This window comes from Amblyomma mixtum, chromosome 5 (assembly GCF_055824585.1).
Source record: "Amblyomma mixtum isolate Tamu chromosome 5, ASM5582458v1, whole genome shotgun sequence".
NCBI lineage: Eukaryota > Metazoa > Arthropoda > Arachnida > Ixodida > Ixodidae > Amblyomma > Amblyomma mixtum.
In genome coordinates this window covers 37808433-37835791 of record NC_143016.1, presented here as the reverse complement: position 1 = coordinate 37835791, position 27359 = coordinate 37808433, and the positions used below count along the sequence as shown (strand labels likewise).

General features: G+C 51.0%; 1 protein-coding gene across 6 annotated transcripts in view; it reads right to left on the bottom strand.

Annotated features, from left to right (window-relative positions):
- The window catches only part of LOC149341823 (5'-AMP-activated protein kinase subunit gamma-1-like), a 282152-nt gene that overhangs the window by 252394 nt on the left and 2399 nt on the right, over window positions 1-27359 (bottom strand). Inside the window, exon 1 of one of the 6 annotated variants that reach the window (XM_089544048.1) lies at window positions 26424-26688. The exons of 4 other annotated variants lie outside the window; for them this stretch is intronic. The gene's annotated coding sequence lies outside the window, so the exon portion shown is untranslated. Of the gene's footprint in view, window positions 1-23274; window positions 23716-26423; window positions 26689-27359 lie in introns of those variants that run through there. One more of the 6 variants, XM_089544049.1, reaches the window with a different exon arrangement.

The window sequence follows — 27359 nt, the reverse complement described above, 5'->3', positions numbered from 1 at the left end:
CAATCGACGATTCTTACTTCCTGATCCTCCATTTATTTTCCATCACTCGCTGCTCAGCGTCATTTCGAGACTTCTCGGATGCCTCCCACTTTCGGCACCATAAGCGAGTACTGGCGGGATATGCCGCGCTTATATACGTGACTTTCAAGTGATACATCGACAAGCTGTAGTTAGAAATTTGGGAACCCACTATTACTTACGCATTTCTTTATCTTAGTCCGGGCGGCCGCCGCGGTGGCTCAGCGGCTATGGTGCTCGGCTGCTGTCCCAAAAGACGCGGGTTCGATCCCGGCCGCGGCGGCTGGAATTTCTTTGGAGGAGAAATTCTAGAGGCCCGTGTACTGTGCGATGTCAGTGCACGTTAAAGAACCCCAGGTGGTCGAAATTTCCGGAGCCCTTCACTACGGCGTCTCTCATAGCCTCAGTCGCTTTGGGACGTTAAACCCCATAAACCAAACCAAACCATCTTAGTCCGGGCATGCCGCCACTAGTCCCGTCAGCACTCGGAAACCTCACAGCCTACACGCAGGGTCTCAAACACGCGGCCCTAATGACAATATTAATTTGAGACCCTTAGCCGTGCACACGCCAGACCTCAGAACATCAGTTTTCTTTCTTCTTCTTTTTATTTTTTTTTTTTCATCCACCGCGCTGGCTTAGTGGCGATACGATGGCCTTACGATGCCGAGTAAGATATCGGGCATCTAGAGATGCATGCCATCGAAGCCGCGTTTCGATGACGGCGAAATGCAAGAAAGCCCCGCACACTGGGCTTTCGATGCGCGCCAAAGAGCTCAAGGCAAAGCAAAAATTCAGGCTTATTTCTTTTCTTATTTGTGCCCATTTAAAGCCAAGCCGTTGCTGCAGCGCTGACCTGACGAGTTAATAAGCAAAACAAAATGACCGAAAGGCACATTCGCTTCCCTCGTTTTGGACGGTTCCTTCAACACATTTCACGCTCTGCGATCTTCTGCCGCCACCGCCGCGGATATGCCGCATCCGCAACATTGCGCTCAGCAGCAGAATGCGAGGACAGGCACATACGAGAGAGGGGGGTTGGTTTACATTTGTGCCGAGGACTCAGCGTTTTGGTAAAGTCGATGAGAAGCTAGCTTCAAGCAAAAAAAAAAAAAAACGTTAGCAATGCGAGAAATAGAGCCAGTTGGTAAAGCAGTTTGATGCGCTGTGCAGACAGAACCGACGAAGACGTACTGTAAAACAACGGGACGCAGGGCAGCTATCAAAGTAATGTTAAAGAACCCCAGGTTGTCGAAATTTCCGGAGCCCTTCACTACGGCGCCTGAGTCGCTTTGGGAAGTTAAACCCCAATAAACCAAACCAAAGTAATTTTTACTTGACAAAGAGGATCTTTATACTACATCCATACAAATATTTTTCTGAATTAAAAGTCAGTTGGCAGTACATAAACGCTCTTTAGTTGAATAAATATTTTGTAGATGGCCTTCTGTACGTGTTTGCCCATTCCGTCGACAAAGAGTGAATTAAAGTTAAAGAAAAAAAGAGCGCGCATTTATCGTCACAGCTCACGTGACGCTCTAAGTGGCATGCAGCCCGCCCGGTGAGTCGATGTCGGAGCATTCGATCGCGAGCCCAGACGATAACGATGCGCACATATAGTACACCCACAACCAAAACGAAAACAACACAGGGGCAAGAGAGCAGCTCGCGCTAAACGCGCTGCCGTGGGCAGCTGAATGCTGTTCACGCAGCGCGCGGACCAAACGCGCCCGTGCGTCGGCGTCCAAAGTGATCCAGAGCGAAAAAGTAGCCCCCCCCCCCCCCCCCCCCCCCATCTTTTTCTGGCCCACAGCCAGACGAAAACAACGCTTCTCCATACAGTCGGCGACAGCGAGAAGTGGAAAGAGCCACTTCCGTGTGAGAGCCACTTGTTTATCGCTTTGTTTTTAGCAGCCAGGTTGTTCGAAAGTGAAACGAAGGAGCAGAAAAGAAACACCGCGCCCGCTGAAGCGCCCATACCCTGCCGTCAGCGTCGTCCAAGCGCTGTAGTTTGATCCCGCGGTCTTCCGCGCGGAGATCAAACGGCGTTCGCAACGCATAGTCTAATGCGATTTGAAGGCTATCACTTTTTTTCAGGCTAAAGCGGACCAACAATAGTTTTCTGGCGTGACGGGCACTCAGACCGCAACAAACAAGACGGCGCAGGAAACAGGAATGATTCGGCCAGCTAAGTTCATGCATGTGTTCTAGCCTTCTGGCTAAATTAAACCGTGTTAGAGCCCTTTCATCCGAGAAGTAATTGACCCTGAAGTGATCACCTTCAAATCGCTCTAGATTTTACCCTGATTAGAGGTTCGTCGCCGAATCAGAAGAGTAGCAGCACGGAAGCAAGTGACCATGTACAGCCTTTGTCAAAAGTTTGGAGCCCAGGGGGTTTTCTTTTGAGCCACACTGTGTCGTTCTTAATGGATCTCTAGCGCTGCAGATTTCCTGCACATGAGAAGATTTCTGGTACTGCCTCCTGCAATAGGTAGGACTTCCGTGAATGCTCCTGGAGTCCCATTATAAAGCTTAGAAGTGAACCCCCTGGGCTCTAAACTTTTGACAAAGACTGTACATATTAAGCAGTTTTATGCGTCAGCATGTTTCTGAGTTTAGACAGCGGTTTAGACTGAGTTTAGACAGTGTCCAGGACCACAGTCCCAAAAGTGCTGCCATCAGCAATAATTTATCAGCGCGGAACCGTTTGTGTGCAGATATGGCGTGCCTGTCCTCAACACGAACGTATGCGGCGGCGCTGTCATCGGGGCACCTTTTCTTTTTCAGTGCGAAAGCGCTATTCCGATGGGTAAACAACTGGCAAGATCTGGGATGTTTGCGGGTTCGTGCCAAGTGAAATAAATACATAAATAAATAAAAAAATTCAGGGAGCACTTTGGCTCTCTAAAGTGCTGCAAGGCGAAAGCGTTTCCTGGCGCACCGTTTATTAATTTATTTTTCATGTTTTATTTTTACTCTTATGTTTGTTTGTTTTCTTATTTTATTGTTTTAATTGCTTATTTTCCATATTTTATTCTATTTTCATTTCATTTTTATTTCTGCTTCTTCTCTCATTTTTATCTTTCTTTTTATTCTTATTTTTGATTCCATTTATTTCATTATGAAACCCATGTATTCAATAGATGCGCCTGTATTCATGCTCAAACCTTGGGCTTTTAGTGGCAGAGTGGTAGTGTCTCCGCTTCAAATGCCAAGGGCCCTGGTTCGATTCGCAGCCTCGACGCAGCTCCTTTTTAAGTAGTGACGCCTAAACACGGACAAATCTGCCGACAAATCTGCCGACACGGCTGCCGACACGGCTGCTAACGACAGTATGAGGCATTAAAGGCTTCCGCCGTAATATCCGCGACGGAATCGAACCCGCGGCGGCGCGACAGATCAGCTTCGCTGGCCACTGAGCGAGAGCACTATAGGCTACCGCCGCAACCAATCACGCCTGGAGTTAAACTGCAACACACTCTCGCCCTGTGCATTGCATGTAATCTTCTTCACCAACTAATACTGCTGTTTGAGATAGAAATGGTAATAGCGCTGCAAAAGACGTACACAAGAAAGACTGACACAGGACACGCGCTAACTTCATCTCAAGCGTCCTGTGTCCTGTGTCAGTCTTTCTTGTGTAAGTCTTATTGCAGCGCTATTACCATTTCTGTCTCAAATAATGCACCATCTAGCCCAAATTGACGTTCTTCAAATAATACTACTATCAAGCTAATATTCGCACTTTGAGCTATGGTTGGTTTAACGTCCCAAAGCGACTAAGGCTATGAGAGACGCCGTAATGGAGGGCTGCGGAAATTTCGACTACCTGGGGTTCATTAACGTGCACTGACATCGCACAGTACACAGGCCTCTAGAATTTCTCCTCCAAAGAAATTCAACCGCCGCGGCCGGGATCGAACTCGCGTGCTATGGGTCAGCAGCCGAGCACCACAACCACTGAGCCACCGCGGCGGCCACTACATGCGCTGTCGTGGACAACACTGCGAGAAACACGGCACTGGAGCGTAGGCCACCAGCGTACATAGGGTAATTGGGTACGACGCGCATAACTGGCACCCTGGGCCAGTGGACACCTCAATCGCGCTTTCAGGTACGTGGCGCTGGTGTCCACCTGAATAAACTGTGCTTTCGCACAACATTTCGTGCTTAGCAGTGCTCAGCCACCAGCCATTTATTTTAGCCTCAAAAACGCACGGCACCCCGTCGGCACTGTTATTGAGAAACCCTTTTTACCCACTTTAATCCGAACACGCATGACGTTCAATCAAGCGGCGTACACAATATACGTGGGCTGTGTAAAAAGAAAATGGTGATGCCCCTTCCTATTAATTTGCACTGCACGTACTATATGACACAGGCTCCGTGAAAATAAATATGGAAGCGCTCAAAAAGTGTTCCCATCAAGCGTGTTTCCGACTGTACGCATGACTGATTGTCGAGCGCAAACAAGGGGCAAGTGTGAGTGCAGTTGCCTTCACCTGTGACGGAGATTTGATTTTTTTTTTCTGCTGTTCACTCTGTCGTCGTTGCTATTCGGTCTGACGGCTCCAACCTGACGACGACAAGCGTTATTAATACACGCGTCATCTGGCGTGAACACATCGTGAAGGCGTGTATACGCTTGCTTGCTCGAAACGAAATTATGAGGCCGTGCAAAGTGCCATGCAATCCGACTGCAATACGGCTACACGCTCTGCAAGTGTTCATTCCCTGCGGTTGAAGGCCCTCACTATATATATATATACGCTTTGAGATTCTGCAGACGTACCAAAGGACAGAGCATTGTACAGTCTTAATTTGCCAAAAGTAACCAGGCCGCATGGTTTGCTTCCCATTCGTATAGCAGAGCCCTCACGGCTTCCCTAAAGATCAAAAAGTTCTTTGAAGGCGAGGACAGGGGTTCTCCTCACCATACTGAGATTCAGTGGCATAATAGCTTTAATATACGACTGAAAAGCAAACCGTGCAGCCTGGCTACATTTGTCAAAGACTGTACGTTTACTGCATTAAAAACGACCTAAATTCGATGTTAGCGCATTACTGGCCTCATCTTAGCACACTTGAAGGGACGCTGAGAACAAGGAGGAGAAGGAGGACGACGACGACAGACTTTATAAGGAAGAAAAACCATTCCGCAGTCCGACAGCCCTGTGGCATTCCCCTCCACACTCTAAGAACTGATACTCTCTATGATAGAGTATACCGACTACTGTACTCTCTCTAGCAGCAGTTTACTCCGCCCAAACTGCCTAAGGAGTGAAACGACTCCTACGGTAAAGAGTAAAACTGCGAGCGCACTCCCTCTAGGGCCTGAGGGAGTTGGAGGTTGTTTATTTTCTTAGGTTTTGTACTGCAGCGGAGCCATATATATAGTGACCTGTGACTCGCATCCCATGCAAACTAGTGATAAGCAAAAACAACCAAACAAGAAAGTGCGCTGTGCTCCGCCCACAGAGCCAGACCTTGTACATAACCGATACGTGCAGTGTACACTTTGGAGATTATTGCGTTGCATTCATACAGCATATTTGATTTGATTTCAATGGATTTTACGTCCCAAAGCAACTGCACTGACATCGCGACATCCCAAAGCGAAGTGCACTAACATCGCGCAGTGCATGAGGCTTTGGAGTTTCGCATTCATCGAAATGCGACCGCCGCGGGGTTCTGAATAGTCTATACCATTCAGCGAAGTCATGCACTGCCGTAGAATGCGTTTAAGAAGAGACTGTCATGGTAACTGTCGCAATTTATCCTAAACATTAGTTTATTGCTGTGTGAATATATTTTCTGCCCTTCGGAACCGCCATTCACATTTTGCAACATCTATTTCAGCACAACAACCTCCAAGAAAAAGCGGTTCGCAGAAACGAGCGATGCTTCTGTTAAAGGAAAACACTGCTGTCAGATCCCGTAAACCTTCGCGGTCGACGGCGAAACATTAGTCTAAACACTTTATATGGCATTCCTACTACGGTATGAATGATCGACGAGTGCTCTAGGGAAGCTACACATCATTTTAATACGAATAATAGTGCATCAGGACGCCAGTTAACTCGTTCGCGAAGGGCGAGTCAACGTACTGTGCACCATGAAATTCCTGTCGAGTAAAGATTTACCGTGGTGTTGTGGCGTTCAGATGTTGCCTTTACTGTTTCATCATTTACTGAGCTGTGCCAACTCTAACCAGCCAGCGATCTACCAATTTAGACAACAGAACTCGCGACATACCGTGTTCTGCAACTTTATCGGCACAGGTTTGAAAAATTCTCCCGCCACAACCGTTGGCTCGTTTGTGGTGAAACCGCGCACAAAGCTTCCTTATTGTTGTCCGTTTTAAGGCATAGTAAGTATAAAAGTTGTACTTACTAGGTTTGGTCACGCGAGATGCGAAACAAGAAGCACCCGTGTTGAGATCGAGCCGCCGTCATCGAATTTCTGCCGAAAGATACTTGTGGCGTCATCTGGCATCGCTGAAGGAAAGCGCCGCGAAAGCAGACGGCAGAAATACGACGAGACAATGGAGAACATATCTGTTATTGGTAAATCACCGTCAAGTCATTTAATTTCTTTACGATAGTTTTCAAAATGCGTCGGCCGAAAAATATTTCACGCGCTTAAGCAGACGACATGGCCCGAACGACGCATTCAAAGCAAGCCGCCACGATCGTTGCAGAGCTCGCCTCGGCGCTTCCTTCGCGGCGCTTTCCTTCAGCGATGCCAGATGGCGCCACAAGTATCTTTCGGCAGAAATTCGATGACGGCGGCTCGATCTCAACACGGGTGCTTCTTGTTTCGCATCTCGCGTGACCAAACCTAGTAAGTACCACTTTTATACTTACTATGCCTTAAAACGGACAACAATAATGAAGCTTTGTGCGCGGTTTCACCACAAACGAGTCAACGGTTGTGGCGGGAGAATTTTTCAAACCTGTGCCGATAAAGTTGCAGAACACTGTATACGCACGAAACTGCCGCTGAACTCAAAATGTTAGCATATATAACTACTGAAAAGCATTACCACTCGTCCCCACCATAGGCGAGAGGTAGCGCACTCGGCTCGCAATGCTCAGTTTCCCGGTTCGAATCCTCCCTCCGGCGCAGCTTTTTTTTTTTCCCAGCCAGTCGTAATAAAGGAGTGTTTCTACTCCTGCAGAGGGAGTGCGCCTAGCAGGAGTGCGGCGACTCTGGATAAAGGAGTGAAATATGGGACAAATAAAAAAAAAAAATTGGACGAAGCCAGATTTATGCTGGCTGACCACAAGTCGTGTGTACATAGTTATTGTCTTTTGTTGATTGTTTTTGTTGTCCGGTTTTTTGTGTCAAAGCCAGGCAATAGAGAAAAAAAGTGAAATATGGGACAAGCGTATACTCCATCGAAAGGAGTTCCCCGCACTCCATTTGTTCTTAGAGTGCAGCCTAGCCCGGCCAGTAAGCTTGCGTTGTTCACCAGCTCGGGTGGTTAGAAGGGTGGTCTCCCAGGAGGTCGGGGTGCGTGTGTGTGAATGGGCGGGGCCCAGATGGGAAGTTGGCACTCCCATAAGTAGTGGTGTAGTGTGGGGGTGCTGGCTCCGCAGGCGGTACAGTACGAAGGGAAGTGGTTGGGGTGGGATAAGTGTGCAAACTGAGGGGATGGGACTGAATTCGTCTCAAGTTGTCTTCAATGCATGCTTTGTGAGTGATCTAGAGAAAAACTCCATCTATCTTTTCCTAGCAGTAAAAATCGATTATATAAATATTTCTGGGTGTACGGCTGTTTTTCCGGCATCAAAAGACGCATAACCACGAACATACTATTCTTGCCCTCCCTCCCTTTCCTCCCCCCCTCCCTCCCCCCCGTAAGGGAAAATGGATGATGATTTATTGCCGAGAGGATGGTATATGCCATAGTCATTAATACACTAAAGCTTTTCCCACCATTTGATTCAAACTCGTGACGTCCATACCGAAAAGGTCTCCATGACCATCATCATCATCATGAGCAGCAGCCTGACTATGCCTACTGCAGGGCAAACTCTCCCATATCTCGACATTACCACCATTGGAAGAGAATGGCGGTGTTGCCAGTGCTCTAGGATCCGCGATTAAATGGCATAGGTGTCGCCACTGTTGACGACACCTACGTCGTACTTCTTGGCCTTTTACAGCTTATAAAACTCCGTTTTCGGTGGAATTAATGTCTTTGGCGACAGAGGCCAACTTCAATTTGTCCTCAGCGTGCCTTTAACAATACGTAACAAATATGCCTTACGAGTCTTTCCAAGTTTCTTTTATCCTGATGACGAGTGTCAGCTATACAGTCCCCCTCCCAATTCCATCGTTCTCGTTCCGGACACAAGCAACTTCCAACACCCTTGTAATACGTACCTTTTGTAAGATTTTTTTTTTCACCGGAATACACGTCGCTGTTCTACATCCTTACTTTCCATAATCCTGCTGGACCATGAAGTTTTTCAAGTAAATAAGTAAAACGTGCTACGTTGTCAGGCGCGAATCCAATATCCGAGCCTTCCTTTTTCAAAGATCAACGAAGCGCGTACTAACGCGCCTGACGGCAACGGAACTAACGCGCCTGACGGCAACGGAACGGAGGTGCGCCGGTCGTCCTGTCTCGCTTTCGACGACTCCGCAGAGAAGCGACCCCATTTTTTGCTGATCCCTCACAGCAGAGCGAAGATGTACAAAGGAATGGTCCCAGCGCTTCGCCCACGTGGGGTGCTCATTCGACTGGCAAACAAGGCTCATCCCCGTATGGTACGCAGCCAGCGTTACTTGAAAAAAATGCAGCCACATCCAATCCCGTAAGCGCCTCCTCCTTTCCCCCGGAATAAAGGCGAGGAAGGGGATTCCCGCGGGGTTCACTCTTATTTGCCTCCCGACTGTCCCGCGCGCCAGAGGTCGCGGTACCGAACAAAGATGGACGATCGCACGACGCGAGCGCTGGTCAGGCAGACGATGAGACACACAGAAGAGAAAGTTCGTCTGCGCGCAACAGGTTGTTGACAGACAGGAACGGCAGCGCGTCGAAAAACACAGCCGCTCAGCTCTCGTGCCCGCCGGGACGACGAATATTGACCTCGAAGCACAGAGCAAACGAAATCTGCGATTCGCTTCCTAGGATAAAAAAAAAAAAAGACAGAAAAAAGAGAGACTAAACTATCGCAAAGCAAAAGCGGCGAGTATATGGGATCAGAGGGCGCGTATATTCGGGCCACTGCCGTCGTGCGCGACCGCTCTTTGTTTACACAAGGACATTTTCGTCCCGAAATCCGGATTTGGGGGAAAATTGCAAGGATGTAACATCTCATCTCGTATGTGTCCGCGCACAGGGAACCTCGAGGGAGCAGCAGAGGCCCGTAAAACTGGGCTGCTGCCGCTGGGCGGCGACTCGGCGGAATGGGAAGGCGCACGGGCAAACAGGGAGGGAAAATGCGCGCACAGAGGCCGACGGCTCTTGGGCTGCCCTTCACGCGCTGTCTACCTTTAATGTCACAAGCTGAGAGTGCCAACCAACATCAACAGATATATTTTCAATGGTTCTATTGTTCAGATATACCTCAATGGTTCGGATAACACGAGAACTTGGAGCACGATTCCCCACAAGCAGGCAGCTGGTATACCAGCAACAGACAAGACGCACCGCTCTACACTGCATGTTCTGCACAAAAAAAAAAAAAAAAAACTGGATGACGTACAGTGTCCAAAACAGTTTCCGGAAGGCCAAAGCTACGAAAAAGCTGAATTTTCTTCGATACCTGGGGGCGTGGCCATGCAAGCGTGGGGGGTGGGGTGTAGATATCGCAGGGAAGTGAAGACCGCACCCTCGGGATCGTGGCTGCATGCTTATACTGCTCAGTAATTAGGCTTTTTCGTGGTCCGAAAACTTTTGTGGGCACCAGTACGTTTCAGCGATCACACCGCGCAAGCGAAGTACACTTCAGTATTTAGCAGAAGACGTCAATAGAAACATGCTGTCTTTCCGCTTTCATGCCTTTTTAAAGTTAATTCCCGTCACCTTTCAATGCGAAGGGGCTCATCCATTCGTGGACGGCCTGTCGCGATTCCTTGCGCATACCTGCGAGCTGAAGTCATGAGAGTATCGAAAAAGAAATTGTGCAGCATCTTTGAAAAGATTTCCGTTCATACGAAAACGAAACAAAAAAAAAAGGTGGGTTTCACTGAAAAGAGGCCGCGGGCCGCAAACGAGCAACAGGCTACCACTACACCGGCACAATTTTAGTTTCGATAGGCGGGCAGAGCCAAACCATCTTTGGCTTCTGATTTTCAGACCGCAAGGTTGGTGCCGGAACAACGTACACATGATCTATATGGTAACGCGCCATCCGCTCGCTGTATTCCTGCCAAGCCTATGGAATTTTCGCATAGGGGGTAGGGGGGTTCGCTCTGTGTTCATCCGCGTATGTGCTACGCCATTACGCCATTTAGCGCCTGCAGCAACCAACCGGGAGCAGGTAACCATGCTTCGACGGAGCGAACGATCAGCGTCGATTAAGACGCTGATCGTTTTTATTTTTTATTTTTTATTTATTTTTATTTTTTTTTTATTTTTTTTATTTTTTCACATGGCGATGCCCTGCCGACGGTCATGAGCAAGAGGGGTGACGGCACAAAGTTGTGTCCAAATCTGTGAATACCCTATACCGTGCACTATTTAACCAAAACAACTCTGCCCGAATCAATCAAAAGACTGGCCTCCTGATATCATGCACAGACATGGACAAAAGTTTGCGGGATTCGGACACTGGGGAAAAATTTATTTTTGCGATGCTTCACTAGTTAGAATTTTTCTGGCCGACGGAGCAAGAATGTCTCCCTGCGCTTCAATCCTTTTTTGTTGACCGGATATGCACGACCACAGAGAAATATATATATATTTTTTTTTTCGTGGAACGCATCCCGCAAACTTCTGTCTAGGACTGTACAGAGTAGCTGGTCAAGGCGCCAGAGATTAGCATAGAGAGTGGGTCTGCCAGTTATTCATTCGCAAAGTGCGCCCAACCTATTCTTAAGCTCGTTGCTGGCGGAAGTCCTTTCTGTTCACCAACGTCCTCCACTGCCAATGCAACTCGGGGTCGGAGGAAAGTGGTGACACGAAAACACGTCGCAGACGCAAACCTCGGCATAACACGCTGCGCGTGCACACCGGCGGCACTTTTTTTTTTCCTGTCCGTGATAAACACTAAGAACATTGCCTTTGCGCACAACAATGCAGCTTTTGTTATACAGACGCAGACACGCACTTGACCGGTGGCTAAACAGCCGGACGTTGCTTCGCGCGCAGAATTAACAGCCCAGAGGAGGATGGCAACAGTGGGGTGTGGCGCACAGTGCACGGTGTTTGAGAGAGTGTCTTCCTCTCGTGCCTGCTCCTCGCAAAATGGCGTACATATATATACCAACGCTTCTGCAGAGGCACTCTCGAGGTGGTGACGATCCGGTTTGCAGCCTCAGGGCTGAGGCCGTGTATCTGTTTTTTCAGCCAGCGTCCGTTCCGGCGGACGCGGTTGTTGCGACGCGCGTCTTTACTCTCTCTTTTACTCTGTCCTCTTATCTTTCAACTCTCTTCGCTCGGCTTGAGCCAGTTGGCAGGCCCGTGCACTTTTCCTTTTCATCCTTCTCTCAGTCAGTAGCAACCAGAGGCACTCTCCTGCCTCTTTGATCCTGCCGACAGTCTCTAGCTGCAGCGTGAACCGTCAAGCCGGAATATCAAACGCGAGCGCCGCTCACCTTTCGCTAGTGGGCAACCGGAGGTAATTTCTGCTCGCAACGGGTCCTGCCAAGTGCGTACTCAAGACACAGCACACCGATGCCGCGCTAGCGACTCGCCGAATAACGCACAGGAGGGTCCCAGGTAGAAGTATACAACCACTCCGGATATGTTCAGCGCCTCGGCCCGGGGCACATTTTGATCACGGCACTCGCCTCGAGTGCACTCTGAACGAATCGCGATGCATCTCGGATTTTTCCGCACGACGGCTCTCCTCTGAGGTGCGTATTTGGCTATCGCGAACGGCCGGCAGCGAGGAAGGGCTCAGGTCGGATCGAGACTGCCAGCGAGGTGGAGTGCAAGTAAAAGCGGTGAGCGCGTGTCAATAATACACGCCCTCCGGCGTTAGCTCGACGCTCCGCTGCACATGCTAACGAGTGGGGAGATGTGGCAGGTCAGTAAATATAAGTTCGGTGCGGGATCGGAGCTTCCGGGCACTATGCGAAGGTCAAAGGCAGCTGCGCACACGCAGCGGCGAGCCCACGGGAACTGCAGATGCAATCAAAGCATTCACACAATGAGCCAGGTCAACATGACAAGAACACCTGCGTACCCATCAATGTCGAATTCCAACCTCATTATAAAAAAAAAAAAAAGCAACGCATAAGATATGGCGTCACTTGGATTGTCCCGTTCGTGTTTCAGTGTGTATATTGCTACAGCATATAACTGCTGGCCTGCTGACAGGATTCACTGCATGCACAGCTCGTCAAAGCTGCCGCCTCTTTGTCATCACCGAGTCTGGTGAGGTATGGCGCTATAACGCCTGCAACGGTGCCGAATCGATGGTCGGCGAAATGTTCGTAGTACGTCATGCTGCATCTGTGAACTTTTTTTTCTGTAGGCCACGTGGTAACTGACGGTCGAGTTATCCGCCCCGAAACAGCGGGCGCTGTCCTCTTCAAGATACGCAGTGAAAGACGGACTTTTCTGTGGCTATGCAGAACAAGCTACCGCAATGTCCGGTATACAGTACGCACCCGACGAATATAGTTCGCGAGATACGTAGAATCGCGTTTGGCATTTCACGCCGCACTGGCCAGCAACTTGCGGGTCGCAGACGTCGCGCGACTGGTTTTGGACAATTTGTTACGCTCCCTCCCCACTTTCCTCCAGAACCGCAACGAACCGTAACGCAGATGTGAATGTGCACTGATAGTCCATGAGGCCCCGCAATTTTTTACTAACAAACATGTAAAACCAGCGGGCTGTATACTGGAACTCATGGTGCAGAAGCTTCCCGAAATCTGCGCCTGACTCGCAAACAAGTCAGAACAACAGGCCGGCGGAAGCGGTCCAAAGGTTATCGTAGCCACTTGTTTGGCTTCTATGCAGTGGAACCACAGAAAGTCGACTCCGAGTACACATATGCCGCGGCTCTGGAGCGGGAATTTCCGCCTCACTGCAACGATTCGCAGCGTGGAAAGCTCCCAGCGAGGAGCTGACGCTGCCTGGCCGTAACGCAGTTCAGGAGGCACGCGCCTAAAGCGCAACTGTGCGATGCCTCCGAGCTAAGAGGTCACCTGCATCTCATAGCCGCAGTTGGCCTTTGAGCCACGTCGGCACGGGACACGCGGCGGCGGGAAGTCTTGAATGACCCAAACGGAGCGCCCGCCATCGCAGTGTAATGGCCGTCATATAGGAGAGGCGTAAACCTGCGATAACTACTATCGCTCTCATTAACTCTTCACGCTGAGCGCGGTCGTTTCTGCAGCCACCGTGGGGTGCGAAGTTTTATCGACGCGCCTTGCCACACGTGCTCCAAGTGCTACGAATGTGCACGACAAAGGAATGAGAGAAATAAGGTCGAGAGAAAAAAAAAGGAACACCGGGATCCCCAAGAACCGTGCGCTCTGCGTTCTCTTCTCCGAGCGAGCTGCGCGAGAGACAGCGAAAAAACGTTGCCGATGCTCTGTAGCACACCAGGTGCAGACCTGCCACTAAGCAAACGCCCGGTCCACAGAGCTTACATTAGGAACAAAAAAAAAAAAACAAGACAAATGTGTCCCAGTAGGAAAAACTACCGCGCCAGTTTAGTCCTTTATGACAAGTCAACCGCCACACTGTAGAACAACACTGGAAGACGATACAGGAACAGGCGAATGTTTCCGCCGCCTTCGTCGCCGACCAAGTGAGCCAGTTACACTTGCTACTCAGAGGCTTTACACACATACACAGACACAGAACGCTGAAACCCGGGCTGCAAGTGACTTTGCACCAAAATAAAGAAGATGAAACGAAGCTGTTGAGGTTCACCCCCAGTGTGGGTATGTGCCATCCTTTCAAAGGCTAACAACAACAACTTGGGACGGCGAACATTTTTCGCTTGGCCGAGTATGACGACACGTCACGTACCATTCACCTCGCGCGTCTACTGCCGCACTCTTGACGATAAAGCAGTCTCCCATGATGCCACTCTGCTCTGCTGACTATCGTCTACCTGTTGGCTCTGCGTAAACGTGACAGTATTCATTACCCACATCCATTCATCCCTCCTCGTCGCCGGACTGCGTCACTTCCCCTGACTTCACACATGTATACTTCTTCCGGCACTCATTCAGAACGCAAGGGGCAATCTATTACTATTACTATTAGGGTCGTTAATTATTATGAGGCGTGTAGTCCACCACAATCAATATCCATATCAGTTTTTAGAAGTTCGAAAACACAGTTACCCTCGACGCTATGGCCGAATAAATTTTCATGATGGGTTTCAAAGCGCGACAAGACGGAGACGAAAGGAAAAGAACACACACGACAAGCGCTTACTAGCAACAAAAACGTTTATTGCAACGTGTGTTCTTTTCCTTTCGTCTCCGTCTTGTCGCGCTTTGAAACCCATCATGAATTTTTACCAACTTGCCCAACTTTTTGCCCTCCTCGAATAAATTTTGCCTAAATCGCGCCAAAATGCATGCGCTTTGGAGAAGCTTGCAGGCAAAGCAACCTCTCCAGTTGCAACGAGATCGAGGTAACCCGAATCTGGTCCCCGTCACCTCACCCTCCTCTCCGAACTTATTGCCAGATGCTGATCTTGTTTTCCTCTTCCTTCGTCTTGTTCTTTTTTCAGCACACCCCGAGTCGCAGAGAGAAACGCCAGCTTCCTTTCTCGGCACCCTCAAGGGTGCATTCATCGACCCCTTCGAAGCACGCGGCTCAAACATCCGTGCCACACAATCTCAGAAAACCCCGAGAGCATCGCGAGGTCTGAAGCCAAGCCCATTTTGTGAAGCTAAGCGACGTCCAAATCTCAGCCGCGATGGATGGTCTCCCGATCGCTCGGGACGCCTTGGCCACTTCACGCGTGCCGTCCGGTCCCTCCTTCTCAAGCAGCGAGAGAACGGAAAACCTGCATTTGCTGCTAGGGAAAGATTCCCGATGACCCCGTCTATACCAGCGAACGGGGTCGCCTTGCCTCCGTCACATCAATTATGCCTCCCACCTCGACCACCGCAGGCCACTGTTGCCAGAATGATGCCTGCGTCGTAGAAGCTCTTGGAAGCTCCTCCTTTGAATCTCACGGCGCTCACGATTTAGAGAGTCGTTCTTGGAGGAACGGAAACCGGTTAAATGTTAGCAACGTTCACGATTACATGCTTCCATTTTGTTCTCCGCACGTCCACAGAGGCCGGGGACAAAAGGGTGAAGAGAAGACTATAGTTCGTGCCCACAATGCGTCAGCGCACCGTCGTCAAGGTGCGAGCTCCGAAAAGACGTTATGATTCCCAAAACAAACTTCAGCAAAAAGGGCAAGCTGGAAATACGTGCATGCGGCGCAAAAAATTGCCACGATAAGGTTTTGAAAAACGCCGCATTTACAGTAGCGATTTTAAATTAGGGGAAAGAAATACGCATCGCTGCAAACCACTTAATAGGAAAAACACTTAGTACTGATTCCTCCTATCCTATTCCCCTTGAACCTTAGGCACGAAAACAGAGACGAGAGGCAGTCGATGAGGCGCAACACCGAGATCGCGGTTAGACACGAACACAGAGGGCACACCCCACATCGACTGCGCCGCTGGCCTGGCCCCTATCGGCGCGAATAACGCGGGATAATTCCTAAAAGAGGAGCCTTCTGTCCTGATAGTTTAACTTCAATCGTGCACGCGCGGTAAGATGGACGAGCAACGGAGGGCTTTGTAGGGGCCTCACTCGTGATACGCTCGCCCGAGAAGTATGCGGGTGCTCTCCACATGGCACGGGCGCCCCGATTTAAGCCGCTATACGTAAAGGATCTGGGCCAGCTGGTGATCGGCAGCAAATGGCAAAAGCGGAAGACACTCGTGTCCGTGTCGTGTTATTACACGTATGGTCAGGTCCGGTCTCCGATAGAGGGAAAAGGGATTGTCATTTCTCGTCCAACACGTTGTATACACGTACTGTAACAGGAATGGCAGTATAGAATGATGCAGTCCCCTGTGGTGGAGAGAGGACAAAATTTTACTAGGTAGAAGAAAAGACAACACAACAACAGCCGGTGGAAGCCGAACCCACGACCTCCGCATGCCACGAACGCAGCTCTACCAACCGAGACACGCTGGTGGAGCACGGAATGTCTGACGTCATGCGCAGGTTGCGGATTTCTACATTTCGCGCTTTTGCCGCTAGGGCTAGAAGCTGCATCTGCGTTCTTCGCTGTTATGCGCACCAACTGGTTCGCTAAAAAAAAAAAAGCGCACGACCAGCTGGCTTGAACACCTCACCTCATACTAAGCTTTGACGGCTCACCTCACAACACGTTCGCAAACACTGCAGTCGCTTCGGGGTATTCGCTCATAAAAGCGGAGAGCTGCCGTCGTGTAGGCGCGCTGTCACATGCTAGCGACCCTGCGTCATGGGCGACCAGCCACGAGAAGCGGGCGCAAGCTGGGCGCTACAGTGAAAGGCTGCACACTTTCATTACTCACCGTCAGCGTTTGGTTTGCGTGATGGTCAGAACTCGGTGCCGACGACGTAGTCTCGCGCAGTGACGAGGATGCGCTAAATTCCGTTGGCACGTTCATTAATGAGATCCAACGCCTGAGCTTTCCCTACAGGGCACGCAAAGGGTGCACCAAACGACGCACTCATTAATTAAGCGTTGGCTCAGCCGTCACTTATGCGCGCTACTCTCCTGACGTTCTCAAAGACTGAGGCGCTTCAACAGGCTCAGCAGCGCAGAGTGGAGCGCATACGTTCGACCACTTCTGCTTATTTCAAAAACAAAAATAAAAGACCACGAGAAGTGCGGGATAACCAGGCATCCCATGCCTATTGCTTACTTCATTTAGGGCGCCAGTAATAACCTGATTGCCCAAAGACTGTGGCATTAAGGACGCAGTACGCAATGCTTCCCATCTCGCACAACACGAAGAGTAAGCACAGTGAATGTGCACGTGAGGCGTCCCGACCAAGAGAAGTGGACAATCAAAGTCAAAGGGCGTTTCTTCGTTTTCCTTTTTTTGCCAGTCACGCACGGTGTCGTGCACTCGACTTGTTCCTTGCAAACCGAGCTTCTCCGCACAACTCGCCTTCCCAGACCAATACAGCGGGCGAGAAAGCAATCGCAACGAGCTCTCTTCATTCGCAAGGCCGCTTAGCTCGCGCCGCCTGAAACAACGCGGGTTCAGTCCAGTACGCAGCTGCGAAGGCAGCGCTACGCCTCCACTCAAAGCCAAAAGAAACATGTTTCCCTCCAGGACGCACACAGACAGGGTTGCCGTTGGTGGCTACTTTGCGCCAAATTGGCTACTTTTCGACCCCGTCTGGCGGTGAAAATTTCACGCTGGCTCCTTGGCTACTTTCTGGCTACTTTGAACTTCTATTTTGGCGCATATACTAGCCATTTTTTTTTGCAATTGCATATACAATAGCAAGCAAGAACAGAAAAGAACAATTATCTCCAAGCTTTGCTGTCTTCATTGCTGTCCTGGTCGCCTTGATGCGCGCGCGCGTCCTCGACGCATGTATTCCTCCAACGAACTGGAGTCTGAAATACGCCAGCAGCAGAGAATTAGCGGTGCACTTGATCGCGCATCATGTTTGACTTTCTGGCACGCAGCGGCATCGTACAAGGACACTTGCGGCGAATGCCCTTTTCAACACCTGGCGCAAGGAGCACTGAAAATTTTGACCCTTCCAATTTCTAATGCTGATGCAGAGCGCGTGTTCTCTTGCGTGAACTTGACGAAAACAGAGTTCCGTAACAAAATGAAGCTGGACTTGCTTATGGCGATTCTGCGAATCAAATTTGGGCTACGACTCCAAGAAAAAATAGCATCATCGTTTAACGTTCCTGCTGAGTTGTGGAATAGAATGTGCCAAAATTACTCCGGCAAGAACACTATCTACTCTAGACAAACCACGCGGACTGAACTTTTATGTATTTGCAACGTACATGATACTTGAAGGCCGAGCAAGAGGCCCAAAATTCCGTGCTCTTTATTTACTCTGTGTTTTTGTGTTGATTCAAAATGATATTATTTATTGTTCATTAATAAAGGTTCTTATAATAATGGTTCTTTTCTAATTGGCTACAAATTTGGCGCCAAGATCAGGTGGCGTGGCTACTTTTGGCTACTTTTAGCTTCAGTTCTGGCTCTTTTTGAAAAATTCCCAACGGCAACCCTGCACACAGATCCTGTGAGAGAACATGCTCCGTTACCAAGGCGTGTTTAAGGTACAGTCGCAGATTTCGCGCGACCGATTTCGGCCGATTAGTTGCGGTTCCAGAGCACTATAGGAAGGCGGGGAGGTAGCGTATATAGCGAATCGTCTGCAATCCGGCGAGAACGGATGACCAAAGGAGCGACCGCACGTGAACCACCAGCAGTAAAGAGGCCGCGGGAACGCACGAGCGGGCGGACGACGACGCGTCACAAATGGGGCGACAGAGCAAGGGAGGCGTCACGCGTACACGTAGTAGCAGCGCGCGCGCTCGGAGGCCAAGGGCGATGCGACAGCTGCCGCGGCTTCCCCCGACGACCGCTGCTCCACACACCGGAGGACGCGCAACGCTGCGCGCATCCGGGAAACGACGCGTCCCACACGCACCTGCCGCCATGGCTGCTGCAGCTTCGAGCACATCCAGCGACGCGAGGAATCCGCTGCAAGGGAGCGCAGCTTCTCTCAACATCTGGACCGGCGGCTCGATGGCACTGCGCGCTGCCCGAAACAAGCGCGTCCTTCACACCAACACTCTCCTCATCCCACTAGTGCTCTACAACTTCACTGTACCAACTGTCCAGAGATCAGGGCAGACACAGAACACATTCCCTACTCTTGAAACACTGCCATTACCTCTCCTTTTTTCCCTCACCCTCCCCCATCTTCCCGGAGTGCTTGGCTTCACACGGTCTCGTCAGATGACCAGCGGGCCTTGGCGGCGCAAGCGACCTTCTTCATTGCGCCTTAGTGTTGGACTCAAATAAAGTTTTTTCCTCCTCCTCCTCTCAGCAACGGTGCTTCACTGCGACCAGCGCTGGCGCTCAGAGCCACTCAATCCGTCCGCAGGTGACGCAGTCATCGACATGCTGGGGCAGTCCTCGGCAAACCTACGGTGTCCATTTCGCACTGTGTCTAGGACACCACTGCGATGAACATACCGCTCCCAAGATGGGGCCTTGCGCGCCCTCTCCTTCAGTGTTTGCGATCCCGGCTGCTTCACTGCGGCTGAATTTTTCTCAAAATATTTCAGTTTCTGTAAATACTAAGCTATATGGCGCTCAAGTGGAAGCCTGGCGAGTTGGCCCAACATTATCAGAACAGCACAAATACGTGGACGCGCAAACGACACAGACAGGGCGCAGTCTGTCTTTTTCACGTCCACGTATTTGCGTCCACGTCTCTGTGCTTCCTCGGTGACCCTTGTCGGCGATGTTCAGGAGGCGACCTTTCACAGCGAAAGCTGAATTAGGAGCCCTCCCTGGCGAATGTTGGCAGTACACGAGTAGACCGTCCAGTCGAGTATTCACGGTCACGTGATCGGTTACCGGACATGTGAACAGCGCCCGGCACGTGGCCCGTTGTAGCACAGGTTGTCCAAAGTGTACGCTTTGAGACATTGCCAGGGAAGGGCTAGGGAAAGGCTGCCAGGCCGCACGGCGACAGCCTTCGCTCAGTTTAGCGCAGAGCGTAAACACCTGGGGCAATTTGCAGCGAGTAGCCGTTCCGCCGAATGAACATCCGTCGCTCCGTGCTGCCACGTGCCCCCCACCGGTCTTCATGAGGGCGCCACCCTTGAACGGCCTTCATGAGGGCGCCAGGGGGGTCACGTGACCGGTAGGTGGTCACGTAGACGCTCAAAAACATGCTCGTGATCGGAAGCGAAAGCGGCGACAAAACCCAGACGTGCGTGAAGCCAAACCGAGCACTGGCAGTAGCTCAAGCCACCAGCCCTGCCACCGCAGTATTTTTGGTTCGGCAGTTGCGGTGCGGCCGGCATGTTTCGCTTTTCCTTTTCCCCTTTGTAATCAACCCAGCAGTGTATAACTTTCAAATGCATTTGTTCAGTTTTAATTGTTTTTTTTTCTAGTTTCAAACTACATCTCTGTGTACCCATCAGTTCAATCGTAAATATTATAAATTCTTTCTACAGTGTGCTCGTATGCGATCTGCCACCGTTGTATGCATGTGTTTATTTTATTATTTTGTAATGGCTCTTAGATGAGCCACAGGCATTTTCAAGCTATTTTCTTTAGCTTTTGGCCTGTGGCTCATCCTAAAGACTGTATGCACATTTGTAAAATAAAATAAAATTTGGTTTTTCTGTTGCTTGAAACAAAAGCCTGCCTGCAGTGCGCTCGCACCTTTTCGCAGGCGTGATGATCAGGACTTCACGCTCCAGCTGAGTCTACGCAGCCGGAGCTCCTGTGGTCTGACACATTATAGGAATGTGCTCGCGGCGAGGAGGTCGCGTATTAATATGCTTCGTGTTATTCATATTTAAAAATCGCACACCCAACCCTGTGTAATCTGGGATAATTTACTCCATGGAAGTAATTTTACGTCCCACGGCTCTGTATTGGCAATGGCCCCGTAGGAGCGCTTCTAGATCGCTCCTTCCGCGTCCGCCGAGTATGGGCCGGTCCGCTCGAAAGTAGCTCGGTCGTTTTAGAGTCAAGTCTGCGTTCCACCCTTGACCGCAACGGAGCGGAAGATCCGAGGGTGAGTCGACGGCTTAACCTTATGCAAAAACTGGCGCCCCCTTGCGTTGACCGCGCGCGTGTCCGCCATGTTGGAGGCTTCCGGATACCGCAGTATATGGCAGTACGGGAATAGCGACGCGTACGTTGGCATTTATCGTCCTCCATGATGCCCAAATATTGCTCTGTACCTTGCTGTACACAAAGACGACTCAAGGATAACCAAGGAAACAAGGTAAGAGTGCTAGTTACGTGCACTCATTTTTTTTATTTCTCGCCTGGAGCACGATGCCTCGCTCTCGTATACCTTCCAGCCCTAGCGAGAAAGTTATGCCACGGAACGTTCGCGATGTAGCGTTGATGACCTGCACGCACTGCCGTCAGGGCAGCAAGAACAGACTGTTTTCATTCCTGCTTGGCAATAGAGTGGTTGCCCCTTGATAACGCAAAACATAAGCTGGAACTTAACTTCCATGAACGTCTGGTTGGTTTCCAGCAAGTGGGCCGGAGTTCCAGCACCTTGTTCTCCGCTCCGGCGTAGGACAACCTGCCTGGTTGCCCATGTCTATACCTTATCAAGATCACAAATAAGCGAAACGAGCGACTACACAGCACATGTCCACACTTCGACACTCGCCAGCGGTACAAGCAGACCAGGCGAGTCCGCGGGGTTCGTATGTGCGATGTCGGCGCACAAGTTTCATCCAGAGGAAATGGTCGTCGCGCATGGTTCTCACAACAGTGACCTGAAAATGACGATTGCTAACATCTTGGGACGCAAATACATCAATCGGGAAGCGCCACTGGTGGCCAGACGGTGTGACCCAGTCTTCCGACCAATGCTGCAGGTGCCCGGCAGCGGTTGTCGGCGCCACTTGCGCAGAACAAATTAAGCCATTTTAATTACTGCTAATGGCCGCCGGACGTATTCCTGGATAAAACGATTTAAAGTCAAGTATTGGAAGATCGAGAAGCGCCAGTACTGCGCGGTGTCAACAAACTTGAGCGTTCGATCAACACGCTGGCGCTCACATTCATTGGCGCAAGTAAACGTACAATCGGCGCAGAGAGGACATGGCTCATGTAGAATGCAGATTGCATTTCATGCAGGACGAACGCGCAGTTTGCTGCCTGTACAGCTTTAATGTAAACAAAATTAGCGCTGACGTGCAGTCGTGATCATGAGAGCATTACTGGGAGCATCGGGTACTCGCGCAGTAAATGCGGAATCCTGTCGAATTACCTTGAAGCATTCATTTCGCGACTGTCTCCTGAACAGCAATCGAAATCAGCAGCCACGTACGGGAGACCCGGAGCAGTCTGGCGGCGCGGCTGCGCGGGCGGGCGAAGTGAGGACAGCGACTGACATTCGTAGGTACGGGCATCGTGTCGTCGTAATGATCAGCCGACTGACGCGCTGTAGCCGAGCACTGGCGCCGGCGTGGTGTGGCAAAGCAAACCGCGTTGGCACGGCGGTATGCCGACGGCCCAAGCGAGCCTCTGGATTTCAGAACTGGGTGTCGCCCCTCGCTCGCTTGGCTTTCCTCGTCAGATCGCAGAACCGACCAAGTTTGCCGACTTTTCGAGAGGCGCTGGTATGCACAGCATGCGTACGAAGCAGACCACGCGGCAGGCTGTGTGTCAACTTTTGGGGCCCACGTCATGCGGACGAAGCAGCTTCGTCCACCTATGTCTGTTCATTCCTTTCTTTGCCATCGTTCTACCAATTTTTCTGCAACCACCCTGAAGCTTGGCGGAACCGCAGGCAGAACTCCAGAGCTGAAGAGGGGTGAGGACGTGACATCACGGGTGCCATATCTTTGGTTACAAAGGCTACTTTTCACACTTTCTTCTTTCACTTCCTCCTTTATCCCTTCCTTACGGCGCGGTACGGGCGTCCACCGACATATGTGAGACAGTTACTGCGTCATTTCCTTTCCTAAAAAAAAAACGCAGTGCACACGAGAACCGCGATAAGCGGTTTGCGATAAGAGGATTAGCAAAACATCGAGGCTTTCGCTGCGCTTTGGGCTTTGAAGTTTATTTTTTTACTCTTCCGCGAGCGGTGACATCGAGAGCAAAAATCTCTTCGGGAGCTTGACAGGCTCTCGAGCCCTGAACAGGTAGAGCCCTCAGTATTCCAAACAGTCCTCAAAGGTACAAAGGCCGCCTGGTCCCAAAAATGGCGGCCGCTGTGACGTTGGTGAAACGTGGCCCAGGAACTTTTTACAAATGGGATAAGAATTACTCCCTGCCACACATCCCTGCCGCTGAGTATAGCTTACTGCACGCGGCCGCACCCTCTGAACTGGCACATACCTGAGGATTCCTGGCTGCTCACTTCATCATCGCGGCATCCGAAAGAAAGTGGAGGTAGTGGACCCCGCTGCTCTCAAACTCAGTACATGCGAAGCCGGCACCGTCACAGGCAGCGAGTATGTCCAGTTGGCGCTTGTAGAAAGAAAAGCTCGCGAAGCCGCGAACGCGCTATACTTCGCTACGAATGTCAAGCCGCATAAGTCTCTTTGTACTTGGCTGACGCTTACGTCGAACGCCCGTTTAGAAGAACACCTAGAGAGACGACAACGGCAGACGTTCCATAAACCGCGTCAAACCCGGAGGCTCAGCGTTTTTCTTGCTTTTGCCCTCCGCGCTGTTCTTGGCCAATCTCCAGCGCCCGCCGCAGCTACATAGTCAAGACAACGTGCGCATATGCCGTCACGGCAAGCGCTTGCCAACGCGTGCGAGCTCTAGCCCGTTGCGTCACTCGGGCAAACAGGGTGACGAGTTCGCAGCGACTCCCTCGCAGACCGTTGGACGAAGGCCGAGACTCGAGTGCGCCCCCCGCACGGCCTCTCTGGAGCGAAGCTGACTACTGAACCTTGCGTACTTTCGTTCCGTAAAAATATGCACCACGCTGCAAATAACCGACCCTAATATGCTCCACTATCTGCCCGTTTTCTTGAAGACGATACTGAGCCTAACACTTCTCTGCGCGGTCAATGTTTAGACAGCGTGCGAATAGGGGACAGGACGGCCGCGTTGGTCTTTATGGAATAAATAAGCGTATGATGCGCGTTGAAAGACATCTTAATTCAGCTTGCTTCACTTTGTCAATTTCGCAGCGATGTTTTTCGGTGCTCGAGCAAAGCGTGAACGCGCGATTAAAGAGCGATTTGGCGACCAACCGCATGTGTCCAATTAGGATGCGCTCACTGAAAGTTCAGGTACTTTCCAGTGTGCGTCGGCTTTCGTTACACTTCAAGCGTGGTGTTCAAGAAAAGGGAATTTTTCCGCTGATTTCTCCTTCCACGGTAAATTGCACTGATGGCTGGACTCAGCTGCACAAGCGGCAACAGAAACGATGCCACCAATCATCATTTTTAAACATCGCCTCGCCGTGACAGCCAGTTTAAAAGGCGGGAACAGATACTGCGTCGCAAGAACAGCCGTGTCGTACGTCTAAGTTGCAGCGTCATTCTGAGGTTGACGATATTATCAAGGACAACAAGCATGCCATAAACAGGCAGGTGGTGTGAACTCCTCGTGAGAGCTGCGCGCTGTCAGGTGCTGTCACTGGCCTCTTTCCCTGTATTCCGAAGAGAATCTCAAAACAAAACAAAAAAAGAAACAAAAATGTGCTATACCGGCGATAGTCGGCCAAAAAGCGTGCTTTCATTTACAAGCCCAGAGATCCTTGCATCGATGAGTACGTCGTCTTCAAGCGAGCCGCTCGTATGAACTTATTCCGAATGAATTGGAGCCACTTTCCTGCTCGGCTTAGACCTGACTTTGGCGGACTGTGACGCTACCCTCTACGGACTGGCGACACGGAGCTATACACGACGACATAACGGGGAAGCTAGGTGTGCGGAGTTTCCCACCCCGGAAAGCTAGCTGCGGGCCTTCTAATAATTCCGAAGGCTGTTGTCAAGAGCATGGTATACCTGCGTTGTGAATGGCTATAACACGCTGCACAAGCAGCTGTTCAAAACTGCAGCCTCTGTCACCGACCTTGAGAGAATCCTCATGGAAGCAGGTGGTTTAGACGGGCGGCTAAGCCGGAAACTCTTCATCACAGACGACTGCCGCGTGAAAGAAAAACAGCAAGGTCCCGGCACTGAAGGCACAACTTTCAGAAGTCAGGCCTATGAATTCAAAGAGCACTGGTTGAGCTAGCATTGCAACGCCTGGCGTCCACGTCATCAGCATTAACATTATAGTGCACAGCTAAATGCTTGTGCGCTGAAACAGTTTTGTCATAACATCCTTAAGTGCTATAACCGCCAAAAAGAACACACTGAACTATAAAAGTGCTTGGAAAAGCATTAGACAAACGCAACACGTAAGAAGGCGAAGCGCGCCTCGTCTATGGTTTCTCATGTTGTTGGTCACCAAACCTGTGTGTGTGCACCGTTGTGCCCTCCAAGCAGCGTCGTTTTTTCACCACGTACCAAAACCAGCTAAGGCAAATTATTTTGTTGACTTTGTAAAAAAAAATGATGGCCGATTTGCGCAACTGGGCCAAATGCGAATTAGGTACGCTAGCAGTTCGGTTGTCACTTCGGTTCCGGTGTTCAGATCCAGTCTTCACGGACGGCAGTCATTCGGATAGCGATATTAGGTTAACGTCCATGTATGCGGAATCGGTCATTCTCTCCATTCATAGATCCCTGGGAGTCTTCCTACCACTCCTGGCGCAGTGGTCAAGCGATGTGTCGCTGCTCTTCGATGGCAGGCGCTTGCATCGGTGGGACATGGGTTGCGATCTAGGTTGCTCTTCTCGAGCAGCCTCTTACGATTAACTGAGCTGCCGCCTGCCACAAAACCGGCTGCAGAGAAACAGACAAACTCACAACGGCTAAATGCGGGAAATGGCTACTGTAAGCGCTAGCGCATTAAAAAGAATTCACCTGCAGGTATGGGTGCAGCGCCTGATTTCAGCGACGTCCACGGTAGCCACGCCAGCTAGCGGGTGGGTATGGGAAGCTGAAAAACTGATTGGTCTAAGAACGTTAGGCCCGACCACAAAGCCACTGTGCTTTGGAAACTGTGCTGCTGGAGGCGACATACGACGAATGAGGAAACGTGAAATTCCTTCAAGGTTCAATGATAATTGTACGGTGAGAGCGTTGCAGAACGGGCAAGCCCCCAGGCTTCGGCACCATTCCCTCCTCGCTTAAGCCCTGTTTCGACACACGCGCCCAGCACTGGAACGACCGCGCTCGAGATCGTGGGCAAGGGGAATGCAGCGCATTTAATAATTACCAACCTAGAAAAGGGCCGCTGCTGCCGAACACGCTCCCGACATGGCAATTAGAAGCAGCTTTTGCATTATACCATTATCTAAACCACGGTATGAGACCGAGTGGCAGGGAGGATCTAGTAGTTCCAGAGCCAGCGACTATATATGTAGAAGCACAGAATCCCGGCACACAAAAATGCATGTGTTGACGGCAAGAGCTCACGTCCTATCAGCTGGCTTGAGAGGTGCGTTGTTTTCCAGCGCGCGGGAACATTCTGCGTGCCCTGTCGGCATATGCCTGCACGTCAGCCAGGTGGTCGTGCACACAGATGTGCAACGATACCGGAGCACGCGGTGGCAACGGCATCGCGCACGCAGCTGCAACGATGACTGTAGGAGGGCGCATCACCGACCATAGGTTGGCCCCGTCGCGGGCGGAAGAGACGCGATATCGCCTTGGCTGTCCGCCAAGGGACAATTGGACGAGGAAAGCCCGCCGCTCACGGGACGCACATCGTGGAGGGGAGGAGGTCGCCCACACGGACTCACTGAGCCAGATAAACAAACTGCGAAAGGGGGCGGTCACGCCGCCACGACCACGGCGAACAGGCGATGGACAATGCCTCCGGCGTGACGAAAACAGGCCGGCTGCTGCCGCTGGCAGCGCAGGCACGCGAACGCCGCTCGCCCGGCAAATGAACGCTGACAAAAGCCGCTCACTGCAGATAGTACACTTTACCGCCGCCGACTCGATCGGTGGCCTTTCCGAAACACAGCGACGCAAACACGACGACGTCCGCTGCTGCGATAAAAAAAAAAAGGGGGGGGGGGGGGGGGGGGGGGCAACGCGATCTCAGATCCGCGCACCGCGGGCCGACAGATTCTGCCCGAATCAATATTTTCGGGCAGGACGCGGGCGAGAGCAATGGGTGCGCGCAGGAGCGTGGCGCCCCTTCGCACCCCGGAAGCCAGCAGCACAACACACGCACGCGCATATCCACGGGGGAGAGCGCCGGTTGTTGCTGCGGCGCTGCCAAGTCTTCCTGACAACGATGACATGCCGCGCGCAGCGCAGGTTCCCCCGACGCAAGAAATAAGCACTGCGTGGCAAAAATATGCACGACGGCGGCGATCGGCCGATCGAAAAGCAGCCAGCTCC